Genomic DNA, 9,989 nt, shown 5'->3' with positions numbered 1-9,989 from the left:
TATTTCATTTTCAGGATATGATATATTCTGGTTCTGCCTAGTTTCCCGATGTAGCTGTTTAGATTTCTAGTGACCTTCACACTCGTAACTTACTTGTCTTGCAGAAGCAGTTCCTGCTGCTTCTCTCCTAGAACAAATCTTGTCCATCTGCACCTGGTAATTAACAATACTTACCTGAGTTCTGGAGCCTTTGTTTGAAAGGGAACATGAGAGACACAAAGTACATATATTTTGCAGCATGTTTTTAAAATTTGTATCAAAATAACATATTTCAAATAGTTCTTTTAGGTTTCTTATTTTTAAATTCATTTTTACTATTTAAAATTTTTATTTGTTTTTCGTTGTGGTGGGTCTTCATTGCTAAACTGGGGCTTTCTCTAGTTGCAGCGAGAGGGAGGGGCTACTCTTCACTGCGGTGCCAGGGCTTCCCATTGGCGGATTCTTAGCCTCTGTACCACCAGGAAGTCCAGTCCTTTTAGGTTTCTAAACTAAGTTGTTCTGCTTCTTCCCATTCTCCAGGTCCCGTTCAAAGGGAGACACTTTCCACTCTAAAAACAACTAAAATTTTATTCTTGTGACATTTATGAACCTCTTTGTTTCTAAACTAGTGTGCAGGATATTCTTCAATGCAGGCGTCCCCCTCTCGCTGTACCTACAGAAGGAGGTAATCAGTGAGCAAGCAAAGCTTCATTTGCCCACTCCCTACTGCTCTCATTACCGCCTGAACCATCCGCACACAACCCCGCAATCCCCCAACCCTGGTCTGTGTAAAAATTTTCTTCCATGAAACCAGTCCCTGGTATCAGAAAGGTTGGGGACCTCTGCTTTAACGCATCCATTCTTTTTTTTTTTTTTTTATTCTTTTTTTTTTTCCCCCCCAACTAGTACCGAGTGGCCCAAATGTGTTCTGATGTTATTACTTAATGCAATGCATTGTAACTGTGCAGTTGGACAAACTATTTCTTTTTTTTTAATTAAACTTTTTATTTTGTATTATAGTATGGCCAGTTAACAATTTTTAAATTTTAATTTAATTTAATTTATTTTAACTGTAATTTATTATTATTACAGTATAGTAGTGGTTTTTGCCATACATTGACATGAATCAGTCATAGGTATACATGGTGTGTCCCCCATCCTGAACCTCCCTCCCACCTCCTTCCTCATCCTATCCCTCAGGGTCATCCCAGTGCACCAGCCCCGAGCACCCTATCTCATGCATCGAACCTGGACTGGCGATCTGTTTCACATATGGTAATATACATGCTTCAATGCTATTTTTGACATTGTCTATGTTTGATAATGGTAAATAAAGATTTAGATCTCTTGCACCACCATTTCTTCTCTATTTTTTCCTAATATAGTTTAAAAACCATTTGGTTAAATCAGTGTTCAGTTTATATTATTCTTAGGCAAACATTATTCGCAACAGAGCATTGTCATTGAATACCATTGTTCCCTTTAATTTTATTGTTCTTCTGGTTAGTTTTTTTTTCCCTTCTGCTTTTTTTTTTCCTTCTTCTTTTTCTTTTCTGTTTTTGGCCATGCATCAAGGCATGCAGGATCTTAGTTCTGCCACCTGGGATTGAACCCATGTCCCCTGCAGTGGAAGCACAGAATCCTAACCACTGGACTGCAGTGGGTGGTGGTGGGTTAGTCACTAAGTCGTGTCCAACTTTCGCGACCCCGTGGACTGTAGGCTCCTCTGTCCTGCCAGGCTCCTCTGTCCATGGGATTTTCCAGGCAAGAACACTGGAGTTGGTTGGCATTATAGCCTCTTGTTTTCTGCAAGACCAATCATATCAAGTAATCTTATTAGTTTAAATGTTGTTTTGTTTTGTTTTTCCTGGAGGTCTATCTACTTCTGTTTTTCCTCTACCTAAAACCATTGTTCTTTCAGACTGCTGCATAGGTGAAATAGTTTAAATGGGTATCAAATTCTACTGGTTGGAATTAAAATTTTCTTCATTATTTCAAAGGCATCACTTTTTTGACTTACAACCTCTGGAAGCTATTGAGAAGAATTTCTGATTCTTTATACTATTTATGTGATATGTGTGACTGATCTTTTCATTCTTAGAAAAAGTGAATTATCTCTTTTATTTTCATTTTTCTGCAATTTCCTAATTTTGCGCCTTAGTGTATCTTACAGCCATTCATTGTATGGGGCACTTAATGAAAGCCCTTTCGACCTTTAGAAAGCCTTTCTTTTTTTTTTTTTTAGAAAGCCTTTCTATGTTGGGAAGTTGTCTTGGATTGTTTCATCAGTGATTTCCTCCCCTTGGTTTATAATTTTTCAAAAACTTTCCATATTTGGATATTAGAACTCCTACAGTGGTCCTCTGATTAGGGAAAAAACATATATATATATATATATATATTCATCTTTTTTGCTGAACCTGTGTATTCAGTTTTTTATTTCTACAATCATATCTTTAGGACCTCTTTTTTCTTTTGTTCTAAGTTTCTGCTTTGTATAGCCTCTTTTTTCTATATTTTCTTTCCTCTGGCTGTGCTGGGTCTTTGTTGCTTTGCACGGGCTTTCTCTAGTTGTGAGCTGGGGCTGCTCTTCCTTGTGGTGCTCTGGTTTCTCACTGTAGTAGCTTCTCTTGTTGTGGAGCACAGGCTCTAGGCACTCAGGCTTCCATAGTTGTGGCCCATGGGCTTTAGTTGCTCCAAGGCATGTGGAATCTTGCCGGACCAGGGATTGAACCTGTGTCCCCTGCACTGGCAGATGGATTGTTATCCACTGTGCCACTAGGGAAGTCCTGTATAGCTTCTAATACATGTTTTTCAGATGCAAATTCTTCTTTTATATCTCTGAAGATTTTAATGATTATTTTTTATTTTCTTTTTAAGTTTTCTTCTTTCTGCATAGTCTATCTCCGCCATATTGTCTTCCTTTGGTTGGTTGGCTGAGCTGCTGTTACAATTGTGTCCTCATGTTAACAAATAGGGAGCTGGTTGGAAGCTCTGAGTGCCAAGGTGAGGTAGTATGGTCTCTCTGCTTCCCTGCAGAGTGATCTGCCTACACCTTTGTAGGGGACACCCATGTCGACATCTATGGGACTTTCTTCTAGGGTGTTTACATTCCTCAGAGGAACCCTTCAGTATTCTGGAAGGTAAAGGCTTAGTTACCAGTGTTCTGGAAACCAAATGAAGGATGAGAGGGAGGAGGTGTCTGCATTCAGCCTTTGGAATGCATATGTACATCTTCTTTTCAGTAACTGTTTGAACTTTTACCTGAGTTTCAAGATTTCTCCAGAGAGCCTCAGGTGTACCTTCCTCCAGTATCACCACTCTGAATAGTGCCAGCATGGGCTGGTTATCCAGCAGCATGGGGAGAGAAGTCTGGCCATCTCTTCTGAAACAGCTTTCCATCAGCTTGGTTTCTTTTAATCTCCATTTCACCTTAAATCTGGAGTGTTTTGAGTATTGAGTATTCTGCAGTCTCAACTGGGTCTGCAGTATCAGTTGAATATTCTGTAGTATCAATTGGGTTAGTTTTCAGCTTTGTCCAGAACTGGCTTAAGAGTTGGGGGTTCCTGGTCTAGTGCAGTTATTTCTCATTTTTAACTGTCAAAAACATGTCGCTGTTGTGCCTTCTGTCCTCTCCATTCTTGAAAACTGTTGCCTTTTAAAAATTGCTTTTTTGCAGTTTCCATGGGATTTTGGGAGAGAGTGAAATTTTATTCAATATACCATCTTTTCCTAGAACCCAGAATTATTTACAGTAGTGAAAAACTGAACCAGCTTAAATGTCCAGCAACAGAGGAACGACTGTATAAGTTACAGTCCAGTCATCAGATGGACTGTTATGAAGAAATTTTATGCTTCCTGTAAGCTTTTAATGACTGTTTGAAGTTAATGGGTAAAGTAATACACACAGTAGTTACATGTTGTATTATTTTGCTGTTTTTTTTTTTTTTTTTTGGCTGAGTGGCTTGTTTAGTTCCCCAACCAGAGATGGAATCCAGGCCCTCTGAAGTGGAAGCACAGAGTTTGAACCACCAGGAAATTCCCATATTTCAACTATTTTAAAAGAAACAAGAAAAACCCTGATCTGGAGGTATGCAGTCTAGTGGGTGCAGTAGCTCTGAATGCCAGGCAAGAAAAAGTGAGGCAGTAATATAGGCACAGGGCTTCCCTGGTGGTTCAGTGGTAAAGAACCCACCTTCAACGCAGGAGACGTGAGTTCGATCCTGGGTTGGAGAAGGAACTGGCAGCCCAGTCCAGTATTCTTGCCTGGGAAATCCCATGGACAAAGATGCCTGGCAGACTACAGTTCATGGGGTTGCAAAAGAGCTGGACACGACTGAGTGACTGAACAACAATTTAGGCACGGACTAGACTGTGCTCAAGGTCACACAGAGGTATTGCTGTGTCCTAAAATTGACTGACAGAAACCAGGCCAACCTCTCTTGACCTCCCAAGTGATTTTACCAGGGTTATATTGCTGTTTAGTAGTTTTGGTGGCTGCTTTTCACTCTATTTATAATCAGTCCCGTTAGCTCCGTGGATGTAGAAGGCAATGGCAACCCACTCCAGTACTCTTGCCTGGAAAATCCCACGGACGGAGGAGCCTGGTAGGCTTCAGTCCATGGGGTCGTGAAGAGCCGGACACGACTGAGCGACTTCACACTCACTTTTCGCTTTCATGCATTGGAGAAGGAAATGGCAACCCACTCCAGTGTTCTTGCCTGGAGAATCCCAGGGACAGCGGAGCCTGGTGGGCTGCCACCTATGGGGTCGCACAGAGTCGGACACGACTGAAGCGACTTAGCAGCAGCAGCTCCGTGGATAAGCGGGGATAAAGAAGTAGGCTCCAGTGATTGAGGCAGTTGTTGGCCCATAGCCTAATGTAAAAAACTTCACACGCACAAAATAGACGCAAGTCTCAAAAGACATTTCCTCTGAGTTGTGGAGTTGTTTGTACTACTGGGTATAGATGTTTTCCTTTGTTCATGGGATCTCCCAGGCAAGAATACTGGAGTGGGTAGCCATTTCCTTCTCCAGGGGATCTTTCCAACCCAGGGATCAAACCCCGATCTCCTGCATTGCAGATATGGATTCTTTACCATCTGAGCCACCAGGGGAGCCCCTTAACCTTGCTAGATTATGAAAACAATCTGTGTGCTTTTATAATTCCCCCTTTAAAAAAAAAAGAAAACATATCAGAACCTAAGTTTATCCATGGGGTCGCAAAGAACGACTGAGCAACTGAACTGAACTGAAGACTGATCCATTCAAAACTATCATTTCAGACCTGAAACCAAAAAGCTCGTAGAAAAGAACATAGGCAGAACACCCTTTGGCATAAATCATAGTGATATTTTTAAGATCTGACTCCTAAGGCAAAAGAAACAAAAGCAAGCAAGAATAAACAAATGGGACCTAACTAAGCTTACAGACTTTTACACAGCAAAGGAAACCATCAACTGTTAAAACAGACAACCTAATGAGGAGAAAGTATTTACAAATAATGTGACTGATAGGAGGTTAATATCCAAAATATATATAAGCAGCTCATATAACTCGTATTGAAAAACAAACCCAATTTAAAAATGGGCAGAAGACCTGAATAGATATTTTTCCGAAGAAGATAACAGGCAAATGAATGTTAGCTCAATGTTGCTAATCATCAGAGAAATGCAGATCAAAATCACAATGATTTTCACAGTTGTCAGAATGGTTATCATCAAAAAGACTACAAATAACAAGTGTTGGGGAGAATGTAGAGAAAAGGGAACGCTTGGACACCTTTGATGAAAATGTAAATTGGTGCATCCACTGTGGAAAACAGTATAGAGGGTCCTCAAAACATTAAAAATAGAACTACTATATGATCCAGCAATTCCATTCCTCAGTATATATCCAAAGAAAATGAAAACACTAATTCAAGAAGATAGCATGCACCCCAATGTTCATAACAGCATTATTTACAGTAGCTAATATATAGAAGCAATTTAAGTGTCTATCAGCAGATGATGGATAAAGATTTATATATTTGTATCTATATAGATATAGATATATACACACACAATGGAATATTAACGAATCATCAAAAAGACTGAAATTCTGCAATTTGCAACGACATGGATAGACCTAGAGTATACAATGCTAGTGAAATAAGTCAAACGGAGAAAGACAAATACTCTGTTGTCACTTACATATGGAATCTAAAAGATACAACAAACTAGTATATATGACAAAACGGAAGCAGACTCACAGATACAGAGAAAAAACTAGTGGTTACCAGTGGGAGAGGGAAGGAGGGAGTGGCAAGATAGGTATAGATACGAGTACAAATTCATATGTATAAAATAAATAAACAAGGATAAATTGTATGGCACAGGGGCAATATAGCCACTATTTTGTAATAATCTTTGTTGTTGTTGGGCTTCCCTGATAGCTCAGCTGGTAAAGAATCCGCCTGCAGTGCAGGAGACCCCAGTTCCATTCCTGGGTCGGGAAGATCCCCTGGAGAGGGCAGAGGAGCCTGGTGGTCCACAGGGTCACAAAGACTTGGACACAACTGAAGCGACTGAACATGCACATGCGCATCCTACTTGAAACATCAAATGTGCTACTGTTTTAAAGGAGTTGTGCTACTTTACTTGGAGAAGTAAATCCAAGAACAAGTATTTGGGGAAGTGAGAAATAAACGTGGATGGAGTAGAAAGTATAGGCAAGGTATGGTGATTACCAAGTTTATGTAGTAAAAAAGCCCAAGTCACACAGCTGTCTCTGTGAAGAGATCACAGAATTGCTTTCCCAGTTTGCAGCTCATCGCCTGACTCTTCCAAATGATAGTTTGTGGTAGCAGAGACTTTCTTTTGGTCATGGTCAATTGAAAGTCTAGTCCAGAAGATACTCTGCCATTCCCACTCCCAGCAGTGTTTAGTTACCAGTCACTCTCATTTGTCTGGAGTCTGCTCTTGGCTGTTTATACTGGAGAGATGGCAGGCCATTCAGTTAACCAGCAGCCCAGGCCGTGGGTGTGGCTGCCCTGTCTCTGCTGGGGCTGAGATGTAAAGGTATGAAATGATGATGTGGAAGCAAGCTATAGAACGGGCCTAGTTGAATAGTTGTTGTTTGCTGTTTTGTTGCTAAGTCATGTCTAACTGTTTTTGCAACCCCAGGGACTGTAGCCCGCCAGGCTCCCCTGTCCATGAGATTTGCCAGGCAAGAATACTGGCATGGGTTGCCTTTTCCTTCTCCAGGGGTCCTTCCCAACCCAGGGATCGAACCCATGTCTCCTGCATTGGCAGGTGGATTCTTTACCACTTAGGCACCAGGGAGACATCTGGGAGGTGCGATTAGTTTTTGAAGAAGGAGCATGCAAGCTGAGAAATACAACAGGCAAGGACTGGGCTTTGCAGAATTGCCCCAATTAGGAAACAAGAGAGGAGAACAAACCTTCCTGAAAAAAGCTGGAGAAAGAGCAGAGGTGAGCACTTTCATAATCAGTAGGCAGTAGTGACCTTTGAAAAAAATGCAGTCATTTTCTGCTTTTGATGGAGTAGGGGGAAATGGCAAGAAAACAAGTACAGTGTGTGTTGGCCACATTAATTTCTCATGGATGGAGTGAAGGCCAAGGTGATCAGTTTGAAGGCTGCTTCAAATTAAACAATCAGTATATTTTGGAGACTCCCCTTGGTCCCAGGGCTTGAGAATACCTTCCTTTTTCTCACTGACCACATCACATTGAGAGGATCCTAATCTTTTGTTCTCCTAGGTTCTCTGATGCCAAACAGACTGTAACTGTTTTGGAGGATTTTCCAGTTTTGCTCTGGGGAGATGAATATTCCCAGTTTTTCTAACCTGATGTTCTCCACAGGTTAGTAGACCCTAACTGTAATGAGGCTTTGACCCTTGAAAATGTGAGAGGGTCAGGAGCACCAACCCTCCATGTAGTCATAAATCTGTGTATAATTTATAGTTGGCCCTCCGTATCTGCAGTTCTTCTGTATCCACACCCTCAGGTCCTGTAGTACTGTGGTACTTATTTACGGAAAAAAATCCGCACATAAGTGAACCCCATGTTGATCAAGGGTCTGTTGTATATCAGTCTATAAACCACTGAGTATAGAGGTTAAGAGCATGAAGTCACTAGTTCTGCTACTGTTGAACTGAATGGTTTTCGGTAAATTAGTTAACTGTCTTCTGCCTCATTTTCTTCATCTCCAAAGTGGACAATAATTGTGCAACTGCCTATGGGAAGAAAAATGCAGTGTAAGCATTGTGAGTTAAATTTGTACCGGGGTCTTACTGAGGACTACAGCCAAGGAAACAGCTTCTCAGTAGCTCTGAGAAACTGCTCTGAAGAGGCAAGAGAGAGGCTAGTTTATGTATGATGTTTTTTGGTGGGGAATGCAGTCAAGTAGGTGTCTTGGTAAAGGATTACTGCTAGTTTACAAAGAATAGATATCACAAGTTAATGACTTCAGGGCTTTTCTCTGTATGGGAAAATAGCAGGAAGCTGGGTAACTATCTCAGGGCCTGTTTGCCCAAAGCACAGAGCATCCTCTTATTGTCTTAATTTCCTAGGTCGGGAGCACAGAGTGCTTCATCCTTTTATCGCCTTACTCTCCTCTGAGACACAGAGTGCACTGTTGGTCAGTGACTGCAGCAGGTTAATTCATCCTTGTCGAACTCACTGATGAGCAAAACACTCTGCTTTTTTTTGTTTGTACAACCTAAACAGTAATTGTTGAGCATTAAATGAGATAATATCTGTAAAGCCACAGAATAGTGTCTTAACATGTCGGAGCTCCTCCAAAAATGTGATGTTAAACCAATGAATTCTGAACTCTTAAGATCCAGGGAAGAGAAATAAGAGAATAGCACTGCAGGGGGACTGTGGGGTTGACAAAAGTTTAATTTTCTCGATAAAGGACACTTGTATGTGTTTGAAAGGAGAGGTGCTAAAGCCAGGTCAGCGGAAAGGGCTAAGATCACAGAGGATGGAATTGGGAGCGCATGTGGAATGAGGGGCTTCCAAGGTGACGCTAGTGGTAAAGAACCCACCTGCCAATGCAGGAGATATAAGAGATGCAGGTTTGATCCCTGGGTGGGGAAGATCCCCCTCGATCCGCTGGAGGAGGGCACGGCGACACCAAGATCTCATAGCCAGACATCGGTTCAGCAGATGATGTTGATGCTTTCACTTTGAGAAACACTGGTGGGAAAAGCATTCATTTGTACTTTGGAAATAAAGGAGAAGCTAAATTGTTTTCCTATAAGAAGAATGGGTGTGATTGGATTAGGATCGTGGTTCTCAATTCTTTTTTTTTTTTTTTCGTGGTTCTCAATTCTGTAAAACCTTCAGTTCAGTTCAGTCGCTCAGTCATGTCCGACTCTTCGCGACCCCATGAATCGCAGCACGCCAGGCCTCCCTGTCCATCACCAACTCCCGGAGTTCACGCAGACTCACGTCCATTGAGTCAGTGATGCCATCCAGCCATCTCATCCTCTGTCGTCCCCTTCTCCTCTTGCCCCACAGCATCAGAGTCTTTTCCAATGAGTCAGCTCTTCTCATGAGGTGGCCAGAGTACTGGAGTTTCAGCTTTAGCATCATTCCTTCCAAAGAACACCCAGGACTGATCTCCTTTAGAATGGACTGGTTGGATCTCCTTGCAGTCCAAGGGACTCTCAAGAGTCTTCTCCAACACCACAGTTCAAAAGCATCAATTCTTTGGTGCTCAGCTTTCTTTATAGTCCAACTCTCACATCCATACATGACCACGGGAAAAACCATAGCCTTGACTAGACGGACCTTTGTTGGCAAAGTAATGTCTTTGCTTTTCAATATGCTATCTAGGTTGGTCATAACTTTTCTTCCAAGGAGTAAGCATCTTTTAATTTCATGGCTGCAGTCACCATCTGCAGTGATTTTGGAGCCCCAAAAAATAAAGTCTGACACTGTTCCCACTGTTTCCCCATCTATTTCCCATGAAGTGATGGGAACAGATGCCGTGATCTTTGTT

The 9,989-nt window shown here is 41.6% G+C and overlaps 1 protein-coding gene across 3 annotated transcripts in view; it reads left to right on the top strand.

The window, feature by feature from the left end:
• The window catches only part of TEX14 (testis expressed 14, intercellular bridge forming factor), a 150,091-nt gene that overhangs the window by 13,265 nt on the left and 126,837 nt on the right, over window positions 1-9,989 (top strand). Inside the window, exon 2 of one of the 3 annotated variants that reach the window (XM_059878068.1) lies at window positions 7,739-7,840. The exons of the other annotated variants lie outside the window; for them this stretch is intronic. The gene's annotated coding sequence lies outside the window, so the exon portion shown is untranslated. The remainder of the gene's footprint in view (window positions 1-7,738; window positions 7,841-9,989) is intronic. 3 annotated transcript variants of the gene reach the window in all.

This window comes from Bos taurus, chromosome 19 (assembly GCF_002263795.3).
Source record: "Bos taurus isolate L1 Dominette 01449 registration number 42190680 breed Hereford chromosome 19, ARS-UCD2.0, whole genome shotgun sequence".
NCBI classification, from domain to species: Eukaryota; Metazoa; Chordata; class Mammalia; order Artiodactyla; family Bovidae; genus Bos; species Bos taurus.
This window is presented reverse-complemented; position numbering and strand designations above follow the sequence as displayed.